The sequence below is a fragment of the Sorex fumeus genome, unplaced genomic scaffold, assembly GCF_029834395.1.
Source record: "Sorex fumeus unplaced genomic scaffold, SorFum_2.1 ptg000044l, whole genome shotgun sequence".
Lineage (NCBI taxonomy): Eukaryota > Metazoa > Chordata > Mammalia > Eulipotyphla > Soricidae > Sorex > Sorex fumeus.
In genome coordinates this window covers 2583423-2595805 of record NW_026606101.1, presented here as the reverse complement: position 1 = coordinate 2595805, position 12383 = coordinate 2583423, and positions in this window count along the sequence as shown.

Sequence of the window (12383 nt, the reverse complement as noted above, 5' to 3'; positions counted from 1 at the left end):
CATTTAAAAAAAAGGCCTATCACAATGATTGAGAAACAATGAAAAATTATATGATTATAAAAACAAACAAACAAAAAAGAAGTACTGTCTCCAGCACAGCAAGACCAAAGGGTCTGAAGGTCAAGAGGGATTTGCGGTCCCCAACCCCGGCTTTCTTAGGTGGTCCTCACTGTCCCTGGGGTTGCCCAGAGGCGTGTCCGTGGCACGCTGGGCTCCAGTCCCTCGGGCTCGGAGGCTCAGGCGCGTGCGCTGTGGGGGCGGTGCGCGCTGGGTGCAGCACCACCTACGCACAGTTGTGCGTGGGCAGCCTCAGGTTTGCAGGGCAGGTGCTGTTTGTGTTTTAATAGTCACGACACAAGGGGGGGCCTGGACACGGTCCAGCTGTGGAAGGGATCTTCTGCAGAGGAAGGAACAGCAGTTAGATGACAGGGCATTAGCCAGCGCTTCTTGAAGGGCAAGCCCGCCACCCCCACGCCCCCAGCCCCTCACAGAGCTGAGTTCTCGGACCTGCAACCCTGTGATGGGCAGTAACCCTGTGATGGGCAGTAACCCATCACCTCCTGCCTGGAGATGCTCCTTGGTGACCCATTAGTCCCTGACCATCCGTGGTGACCCTTCATCCCCACGAAAGACCCCCAGCTCCTCTTTTACCACCTACCCCTCTGCCAGCCCAGTGCCCACACGGCTCCAGAGCTGCCTTTTTGCTGCACCAGACTTCCGGTCACTTGTGTTTTATTCTGAGCCTTCAGCCCCTGCATTTCTTGGGTCTCCAGCCAGATGCCCCTGGAAAGCTGAACACGTGGTTCTGTTCCCTGTGCACCGTCTGGCCTTCCCCTGCTCCCAGCCCCGGCTCCCCCCGTCCATGTGAAGTGCCCATCATTTGTCCGTCCCTGCGTTTCTACCCTGCTGTCTGGCCGCGGCTGTCCACAGAATGCACTGGACAGTGAGGGAGTCCACCAGGCGACCATCCCACTCAGCATCACCTACTGTTGCCCACCAGCTCGCCACGGTCCCTCCCCGTGAAGTGTCCACTCCTCAGATGGTTGGTTTTAGCCGCAGCGCCATCCCAGTGGTCTCTTGCAGAAGCAAGAGCTGGCGGGGAGATAATCCAGCCCCCCCCCCCCCCGGGCTCTCTCGGACTGTTACTTGCTTTCCTGGAGGGCTGGAGAACAGTGGTGAGTGGCTGAGGCCTGACCTTGTTGCCCAGTCACCTGACTGTCCTCTGTGCTGATCAGCCTGCCCAACTGGAGTCCCCAGGGGGATGAACGGGGTCCTTTCCCGTGAGCCGCAGCTCACCAGCAGGGGGCGCCCTGCCAGCGCAGAATCTCCTCCCGCCTCTGTCCAGCCCTTGGCTGGGACTTTGAAGTGTCCAGGACCAAGTATGGAATGCTCACCGCTCACTTGGCAAAGTCTCAAACGTCCGTTCATTTCCACTTTGCAGTGTGAGCTGTGCAGTGACATTCATCAGTGAGCTGTGCAGTGACATTCGTCAGTGTTAAGGCCAAAGAGATAGGCCCACACAGAAAAGTTAGAGAAGAAAAAAGAACCCGTAAATGGTGAGCACTGGACGGGATCATTGGGAGGGTTCCCGAGGTTGGTATTAGGTACAAGGTTCACCTGGCTGCCACGTGAAATAGTTACATGTTTTGGTTTATGGACTAAATGTCAGCTAAACAGCTTTAAAACCGCTTGTTTTAAATTTGAATTGTTTGAATTGTTTCTGACTCTGCACACAGGAATCACTCCTGGCGGGCTTGCAGACTTCCATGGCCTGAAAACATACCTTTGTTTTTTAAGATTTTTTTTTAATTTTGTTTATTTATTTTTCTTTTGGGTCACACCCAACAATGCTCAGGGGTTTCTTCTGTCTCGGCACTCAGGCATCACTCCTGGCAGTGCTCGGGGTGCCATATAGGATGCCGGGGATTGAACCCAGGTCGGCCGTGTGCACGCCAAATACCCTACCTGCTGTGCTATCACTCCAGCCCCAAAACCTTATCATTTTTAGTCTCTGTGTATGTCAAAGGATCCCGTATTGGATTAGTGTGAGCTGTTCTTTTCTCCCTTTGAGTTCTTAACCTTATCAGAGTCAAGAGAAGCTTTGAGAAGGCCACACAGTCTAGGCTATGGACAGGCCGAGCTGCAGAACAGAGAAACTGAGCGAAGGCCATGAACAGAGGGTTCACAATGAGAACCCCGACATGACAGGAACACGCCCTGTCCCGGCTTCCAAATGGTAAACACTTGTTAGAGGATCCCAGTTCACGAGGGTGACTGCATCACCGAGGAGGCTGGGCCACTTGGAACCGTTGCTGGTGGCCCTGTGAAACGGCCGGAACTAGCAGAACAAGTTGGAGCCCACCCTGTAGGTGATGTCTGTCCAGACATGTGATGACTCAGGTCAAAGGTTATCCACGGGGCTTTGGCAGAGACATCCGGGCGATGTGTCCCCGTGGAGGGCTGGAGTCACCTGGGGCTACATGGATGGGTACACCATGTGCTGGCCCACAGGAAGCTCTGACCGCCCATGCAAGGCACAAGATGCGGGCTGAGGAAATCTCATAGTTCTTGTCTCTGCAGAGGCTGGGAGAGTGGGGCCTGGGGGGCACACCTCCCCGTGGGACCCCGGTGCTCTGAGGGCTGGGTCTGACCGTGCTCCTTTGCCTCCTTCTAGCCTGGGGAAACTGGGCAGGATGACGTTGCTCACCGCCAAGGCCCTGGGAGTTCCATGAGAGGGCACTGTGTGACTCGTGGGTGTGTCCAGTAAAGGCTAGCTGGACTAGTAGTCAGGAGCCCTGGTGTTTATTTATTTTGGGTTGGAGGCCACACCTGGCACTGCTCAAGGGCTACTCCTGCCTCTGTGCTCAGGCATGAACCCTGCCGGTGCTCAGGGAACCGTATATGGTGCTGGGGATTGAACCCAGGTCATCAAGATGCAAGGCAAGCACCCTGCCTGCTGGACTATCGCTCTGGCCTGTTACACCTTGACGTGTAGGTAGCAGATGTTGACAGACCAGTACAGTTCTTCTCTCCTTCCTCACGGTGGAGGCAGGGGTTCTGAAACAGTGCGCGGGACACCCTGGAACACTGCAGCCAGTACTTGGTCCAGCTGTGCAGGCTGTGCTGTCCAGCGCTCAGGCATGATGATGTGATGCCACCTCCAGGGTGGGGTGGGGGGCCTTCCAGGACTGTGCCTCCTCGTGCGGGGCACGGGGCCATGCAGTTCTAGGGATCCGACTTGAGGCCCTGAGTGTGCCAGGCCTGGAGTCACTCTAGGCCTTTTGTTGTTTGGTTTGGGGCTATGCCAGGCAGTGCTCAGGGCTACTCTCTTTGCTTTGGGGTCACTCCTGGCCGTGTTAGGGGACCATGCAGGGCCAGAACCTGGACCTTCTGCCTGCATGAAGCGCACCCCAGCCCGCTGAGATCTCTGCAGCCCCACTGTAACCCTTTGAGTTATTTCCAATATTCTGCTTTTTTCCTTCACTGTAAGTATTTTCCAAGTCATTCAGTGATTTTTATTTTGTTTGGGGGCCACCCCTGGTGATGCTCAAGGGTTAACCCAGCTCTTCACTCAGGGATCATTCCTGGTGGTGCTCGGGGGACTATATGGGATGTCGGAATAGAACTCAGGACAGCCATGTGCAAGCCAAGTACCCACTGTACTATCACTCTAGCCCCCATAAAATGATTTTTATGACTGTAATCAATGCATCATTGAAGTATATTAATAATTTCTTCTGCAGTTAACTGTTCCTCCTTTTTTAGACGTAGTGTTTACATTTGCTATAATTTTTATTTTATTTTATTCTTTGCTTTTTGGGTCACACCCGGAGATGCACAAGAGTTACTCCTGGCTCTGTTCTCAGGAATTGTTCCTGGTGGTGCTCGGGGGGGACCATATGGGATGCTGGGAATCGAACCCGGGTCGACCGCGTGCAAGGCAAACACCCTACCCACTATGCTATCACTCTTATCACTCCAGCCCCTACATTTGCTATAATAAAGAAATGTGGTGCCCAATTTGCCTCTGGGTGCCGTCTAAGCGCACCGACAGCCCTGGCCCAGGACACAGTAGTGAGTCCTGGAAGACACCACAGCACCAGAGATCTCTCCGGACCCCATACCGAGCTAGTTTCACCAGGGCACCCCAGATGGAGCAGGTGCATTCTCCCTGTCTACTCCAGATGGAACCCCAACAACCAAGAGCTTCCACAAACAAGCCCCATCCTCCTCCCCCCAATGCGGGTTCCAGAACTAAATCTCCAGGCCCGCATGGTGGCAGAGGACCCGGGCTGCCCCTCCCCGGGTCCCTGCCCACCCAGTAGACTGGCTGTCACGCCCACAATTTGCCTCTAGATGCCATCTTAGCGCACCAGCAGCCCTGGCCCAGAGACACCCAATTGAATCCCAGAATGGATTAGTGCCATACAGACATGTCTCTGGAACCCACCCGTTTATAATCTAGAAATTTACGTTTACAATTGCAGCCGTGCAGGCTCTCATGACATTCAAAATGAGCTATGGAAAATAAATTACTTAGCGTCTGCCCCTGACAGGGAGGCTTGAATGGTGGTGGGAAATTTCGAACAAAACATAATGCCTAAAATTAGAGAGAGAGAGTTTTGGGGAAATTGTCTGCCATAGAGGCAGGGTGAGGACTCGGATGTGGGTGGTGGAAAATGTGCACTGGTGAAGGGATGGGTGTTTCATCATTGTATGGCTGAATCTCAAACATGAAAGCATTGCAACTGTATCTCATGGTGATACAATAGAAAAAAAGTAGTAATGTGAAGTTCATGCCTGCTTCAGTCAGCTTAAAATCAATGGCTGAATAAGTAGCAGTACTCCTACATTAAAAAACAAAACAAAAAATAAAGAAAGAAAAAAATGTGGTGCCAGAGTGATACTTCAGCTAGTCGAGTATTTGCCTTGCACGCGGCCAATCCAAGCTCGATCCCTGGCATCCCAGATGGTCCCCTGAACACTGCCAGGAGTAACCCCTGAGCACTGCTAGGTGTGGCCCAAAACAAAAGCAAATAGAAAATTTTTTTAAAAAATCTGAGTTTGGGGCCGGAGCGATAGCACAGTGGGTAGGGCGTTTGCCTTGCACGCGGCTGACCTGGGTTCGATCCCCGGCGTCCCATATGGTCCCCCACGCACCGCCAGGAGTAATTCCTGAGTGCAGAGCCAGGAGCAACCCCTGGGCATTGCTGGGTGTGACCCAAAAAGCAAAAAAAAAAATCTGAGTTTACTTGTGTGTTTTTTTGAAACTTAGTTTATTTTTTCTACTTTGAAATAGTGTATTTTAAAATTATGTGTTTTTCCTCTTCATTTATTTTTAATTTTATTTTATTTTCACAATAAATAAATAAAGTTGTTCACAATAATTTATTACATTTAATATTCCAACACCAAACCCACCATCATTGCACCTTCCCATCGCCATTATTTCAAATCTTTCCAACCACCACCCAAGCCTGCCCCCAATGCTTACAATGTTTCTGTGTGTGTATATAACTATAAAAATGTGTGTATAAATGTGTTTATATGTGCATTTATGTATAATCTGGCCAAAATTATGATTATTTTCTTTCAGGGCTGCCCCTGGCGGTGCTGGGAACGCCCCCCTAAGTCTGGGCCCAGGGGTTGCTTCCTGCAGTGCAGGGGACCCTGATGCAGAGTGACGTGTCCCAGTGTTTGCTAATTTTACAGAAACGTCCTCTACACTTCTCTGTACCGTGCTTTTCCCCTTAACAATTTTATTATAAAGATATTTCTCCAGGGGCCGGAGCAATAGCATAGTGGGTAGGGCGTTTGCCTTACACGCGGCCAACCCGGGTTCGATTCCCAGCATCCCATATGGTCCCCTGAGCACTGCCAGGGGTAATTCCTGAGTGTGGAGCCAGAAGTGACCCCTGTGCATCACCAGGTGTGACCCAAAAAGCAAAAAAAGAAAGATAGAACTACCTCTTTTTTTCCTTTTGGCTTTTTGAGCCAGGGTGAGTGATGCTCGGGGTCACTGTGGCAGTGCTCAAAGGACTCCAGTCCTCGAGATCAACCCTGCACACAAAGACATGTGATTGGAGTCCTTGCCAATCAGGGCTGACCCCAGCTCCTACTCCAGAAGTATTTCCCAGGTCGGTGCATTTGAAATATTCAGGCACCCATGCATACGGATACAGTCTGGTCTATACCGAAACATTTCATACCCATGTTTTGTGTCTTCCTCCCTGTGCTTCCTGCCTGTGTTTTGACTCAGGGCCAGTTTCTATTGACACTTTCCTCTACCCGCCTTGGTTGTGCTCACAATGACGGGGGCGTGGCAGTACTCTCACACTTGGTCCTGGGGCTCCCTCAGGGGTGTGTGCTGGTTATGGTGCCCACACACATACTCACACCCTAGATTGTGGTACACCAGATCCCAGACAGGTATGTGGGATTGTTCTGGGGATGGAACTTGAGGCCTCACACACCTGCAGGTGTGTCACCAGTGAGCTATGAGTAGGACCACCCCCCCCCCCCCGGCAGCGACTTTGGTTTGACATACAGCCAAGTATTCAAGTATTTGCCCAGGGGCCAGAGAGAGAGAGAGTACAGCAGGTAGGATACCTGCCATGTACACCCCAGCCAGGAGTGACCCTTGAGCTCAAAGCATGGAGTCATCCCCGAGTACAGCTGGTGTGGCCTCCAAAACCTTAAAAAAAAAAAAAAGAAAATGACTGGTTAAAGAAGCTTTGGTACATCTACACAATGGAATACTATGTAGCTGTCAGAAAGGATGAAGTCATGACATTTACATACAAGTGGTACTACATGAAAAGTATCATGCTAAGTGAAGTGAGTCAGAAAGAGAGGAATAGACATAGAAAGATTGCATTCATCTGGGTAACATAAAGTAACAAAATAGGAGACCAACACCCAAGAATAGCTGAGATAAATACCAGGAGGATTACTTCATGGCTTTGAGGACAGCCGCACACGGTAGGGGAGAAGGCAGCTCAGATAGAGATGGGAGCACCAAATAAAGGGTGTTGGGAGGTTCCTCACAGGATGGGAAATGTGTGATGAGAGTAGACTATAGTCCGAACAAGATTGCCACTCAATGTCTCTTTTGCAAACCACAACACCCAAAAGGAGAGAGAGAACAAAAGGGAAAGCCCTGCCACAGAGGCAGGGTGGGATGGGGGGATGGGGGGTGGGAGGGATACTGGGACCCGTGGTGGTGGGAAATGGGCACTGGTGGAGGGATGGGTATTTGATCATGGTATAACTGAAACCCAAGCACAAAAATTTGTAAGTCTACAACTGTACCTCATGGTCTTTCACTAATAATAATTATTTATTTATTATAATTATTTTCCTTAATAAAAAATTAAGGAAAAGAAAGGACAAAATAAAATATTTAACCAATAATTGTGTCCTCTTGTAAATGTATTTTGAGTAAAGTTACCTGCAGATTTTAATATGCTATATGTCAAACTTCCAGGCCCCCTCATCAATATATATGTTCAGGTGCCCTTTGACCTAGAGTCAACTCCACTGGGGGTGTGGGAGGTTGCTGGCCTTCCTGTCCCTGTGCACATTTGGGGTTGTCACAGCCTGGGAGGTGGTGGTGGGGATGCTACTGGCATGCACTGATGGAGGCTGGGAATGCTACCAAAAATCCTTCAAAAACCAGAGTGTGCCAATAGCACTGAGTTTGGAAACCCTGGCCTGTCCCCCGGCCTGTGACTGTCCATCTCTGCTTTGCCAGTCCGCTAGTTTAAGATTGGTATCCTTGAAGCTGGAGAGATAGTACAGTGGGAGGTCCCTTGTCTTTTTTTTTCTTCTTTTTTTCTTTTTGGGTCACACTCAGTAATGCTCAGGGGTTACTCCTGGCTCTTCACTCAGGAACTACTCCTGGCGGTGCTGGGGGACCATATGGGATGCTGGGGATCAACCTGGGTTGGCGCGTGCAAGACAAACACCCTACCCGCTGTGCTATCACTCTAGCCCCGAGGGTCACAGTCCTTCTCTTGCATGGGACAGACCCAACTTCAATCTCCAGCACCCCACATAGTGCCCTGAGTACCACCAGTAATTCCTGAATACAGAGCCAGGGATAACCCCTGAGCATGACCGGGTGTGGCTTCAAAACCAAAAATTAAATTAAAAATAGAATAAATAAAATTGGTACCTTAATTTATTTTGTTTCTCTCAAGAAGAATAGAGTTGTGGGCTGAGCGATAGTACAGCAGGTAAGGCGCTTCTGTCCGGGTTCAATCCCTGGCACCTTCTATAGTCTCCTGATCACCTGAGTGCAGAGCCAGGAGTAACCCCTGAGCACAGCCAGGTGTAGCACAAAAAGAAAAAGAAAAAATTAAGTGATTTCTACTGTCTTTTGTGCTATTTGGATTTGTTATCATCAATGTGGCTTCTTGTAAGTCACATGTTTCAGAAGCTGAAATATCTGCAGTCCAGGCTCCAGCTAGACACAAGCATGTGCTGCTTGCTTCTCCCTGGTGTGGAGAAATCCCAAAATCCTCAGTGGGGTCGAAAATATAGCATAGCAGGTAAGGCGTTTGCCTTGCACGCGGCTGACCTGGGTTTGATTCCCAGCATCCCATGTGGTCCCCTGAGCACCACCAGGAGTAATTCCTGAGTGCAGAGCCAGGAGGAACCCCTGAGCGTTGCTGGGTGTGATCCAAAAAGAAAATTTAAAAAATCCTCAGTGTGGGGGAAAGCCCCATCCTACCCCATCTGCCCTCCAGAATTCCTCCTCTGCTTTTCCAAGTGCTTTCTCCCAAGGGACAACCAAGACCAGCCCCCCTGACTGTGCTCAGGAGCTGCCCCAGCAAGCTGCCAGGACCCCGTGCCTAGACCCAGGAGAAATCCTTGTCCATCAATGGGCTCTGAACCTGAGATTCATTCTCTCCACGTGTCCCCTCTGTCCGACCGAGCCAGATCTGGAGCTCAGAGCCGGGACCCGTGCAGAGGCTGGCATGGCTGGCAGAGGCTCAGAGGCAGGCCCTCCGTGGGGCCCTAAAATTGAATAAGACTGGAACTCTGGCCAGAGCGCTATGGACTCCTGGAGGAGTCCCCGGTCCTCTGTGTGAGCCTGACACCCCCAGAGGGATAGTTCCCCAGAGGGTTGGGGGTCTGGTCTATATATGCCCATACAACTGACCCCCCTGGCAGAAATGACTTGCTTCTGCCTTGCCAGCAGCATGGTGTGGGATCGCCCAAAGACCAGTGTCCAAGGGGACTGATGGCTACTGGCCTGGGCCAGGGACTGGGCAGCTTCAGCAGTTCTGTGCCCTTCCCCGGGGACTTGTTAGGCAGCATGAGCTTAGATGGGGCTGCGTGCGTGGAATCCAGCCACATCAGTATGACCAAAGTGACGCAGCAATGCGCGCACGCACACACACACACACACACACACACACACACACACACACACCTGCACAGCTGACTCCCAATGGGCCAGGAAGAGAGACACTTTGGTAGGTCACTCATTCCCCTTCACGGACACTCACTTCCTCTTCGCAAACGACACTGGGGATGCATTCACTCTGCTTTTCAATTTACAATCTTCTCAAATAAAAACCTCTGCCAATTGGATAAAGCTGACCAAAATGGATTAGACATTGGTAAATTGATTTAAAAGCAATATAGTTCCTAATACTTTTTCTCACTCAAAAGTAGTAATTGCTTAGAACAGGGGAGTGGGGCAAGCTAGGCACAGCCCACGGGAGTTCACGGCAGGCCAGGGAGATGGCTCGAAGGGCTGGTGACATCCTTGGCATACAGGGGGACTTAGTTTGACCCCAGAGTTCCCCAGGGTGTGACCCCCAAATACTGAGATGGTAGCAACTTAGAACACTCAAAAAACTAACAAAAAGTTTCTTTCTATGACTTGATAGGTGGTTTTTGGTGCCCCTAAACTTGGCAGTGGAACTGAATTCCTACCTCATTCTCTGAGAGGTTCCTGACACTCTCCAAAATAAGAACCACTGTTTTAGGTCCTTCCTAATGTATCTCTAAAAAGCCAATTTTAAATGGAATCTCTCTAATCTATGTTGCAACCTGCTGTTTTCACTAATACATTGAAATTGTTTCTTAATATTCTTTGGCAACGTCTATTTCATTGTTTAGCTAAGTGTGGTTTCGCAAAATACTCCTTTGTGGGCCATTTAGGATCTTTCGGTGGCTTTGCTGTTACAGAGAATGTCAGGCAAATATCAATTAAAGGACAAAGAATTAGCATGTAACAGCAAAAATAAAAGCACAAAATATGTACCCACACAAGGGTGCCAAATGATCCTAGCGTGCACAGAAATTACCAGTGAGAGGCACCCAGGGGATCAATACTCATTGCCAGCCAATTATGTTTAAGCCAGCGAATAGGTACAGAGTTCTGGGCAGCGCTGTCCTGCAACAGAGGCAGGACAGGTCCTGGCGCCTGCGTCCACCCCACCCAGCCTTCAGAGTTGTGCAGGGAGGCATGGAAGTGATTTTGTACGGAAAGAGTAGTTTGCATTTAAGCACTCCGCCTTCGTGGGCCAAGGACACCTGAAGCAGCAAAACCCCAAATAATCTTCTTTTTTTTTTTGCAATTTTTATATATTTTATTTTCATAAAGTATTTCACAATAGTTCATTGAAGATAATATTTAAACACCAACGTCACCACCAAGCACCTTCCCACCACAATAAGAGGGAAGTGTGTGAAGGTTGTTGCATGTTGTTGTATTTCATTCTGGAGCCATTTAAGCTTATATATAAGAGAATAAAAAGCAAGCATGTTAAAATCAAACAAGTGTGTGCTACTTTTGGTACGTAAGTGGGCTAGAATATAATCGTTGCTCTCTTCCGGGAGCTTTGGTTTCTAGTCTCTGGTTCTTGGCCATTGATGAGATTACATGGCGCACCGGGGGGGGGGGGGGGGGGTGTAGTTTGTGGTGTGACCGCCAAGCTACTGGAAAACTGGGGAACTGGGGGGCAGAGGCCCAGTCCCAATCCGAGTGGGCTTGGAGATCTCAGTCATGGGCCGCATACCTGGGTTTTTCTGCCAGATCCCACTTGGGTGATAATCTTCCTTTTTTGGCCTCCCAAGCCCAGTTTGGACCACTCAGGGCCCCTCCGAGCAATTCGCAGCCCATGTTGGGGGTGGTTGATGGAGGCCTGAGCACGCTGTCTGCTTGTGCCCATTGGGCACACTCTGGTAGCGCCAGGGGCTTCTGGGGCTACACCTGGCAATGTTTGGGGGGACTCTGTGGTGCCAGGGTTTGAAGGCCTCCCCCACTGCCTCCTTGGTCCCTCCCGGTGCTCTTCTTACCCCTGCTTCCAGCCTCCCTGCCAGCTCACTCCCAGTCCCAAGGCCCCAAGTTCAACACAGGCCCTTCAACTTCGGCTTATTCTCTTCCGGAAATAGGAAGCTCATAACCTTCTACTCCGCTCCTCCCTGTTTGCTTGAAACTTTACCCCGTTGTGAACTCCAGCCTCCTTATCATTTCCTGGGAGTGACCCTGGACCTCCACAAACAAGCCTGTCTCAGCCTGCTGATGGCAGGGCATTCTGAGCTTCTTAAAAGGAAACACCCACCTCACCTCCACGGCCTGGTGCTTGGATCGGCATCCGGGGTCTGTCACGTATGAGAGCCCTTTGCTGACTCATCAGACTGTGTGTCCCTTCCAGCAAAGTACCTGCAACAGATATCCAGGGCAGGGGGCAGCAAGACCCAGATCTTTGAAGATGGACACCACCCTGGAGCTCCATGGAAATGGTTCTGTGACTTTAAGAGCTAGGTGGGAATGGGAGCACGGAGCAGTTGATTGTGCTAGCAGCACCTCATCTGCTGTCCTCCCCAGAGCCTCCGAGCAGTGTCCCACACTAGGGGCTCAGTGGCTGGTGGTGGGTTAAACTACAGATTTTGATTTGCCAGGCCTAGGGCCTGCCTTGGGCTGGAGCGATAGCACAGCGGTAGGGCATTTGCCTTGCATGCGGCCGACTTGGCTGACCTGAGTTTGATTCCTCCGCCCCTCTTGGAGAGCCCGGCAAGCTACTGAGAGTATCTCGCCCACACGGCAAAGCCTGGCAAGCTACCCGTGACTGACATATTCAATGTGCCAAACACAGTAACAAGTGTCACAATGGAGACGTTACTGGGCCCGCTGGAGCAAATCGATGAACAACAGGAGGATAGTGCTAGATAGTGCTAGGGCCTGCCTTGGATGATGCAGGGGTTGGCAGTCAGGTTGGCACTTCACTATGGCAGTGCTGGGCAGGCAGGTGCTGCCCACTGGCCTGGCCTGTTTGGGACCTCTTGTTTGCTGTCTGGCTAGTTTCTGTCACGCCCTTCCAGTTCACTGCCACTGTTTTATCCTTATTATTATTACTATTATT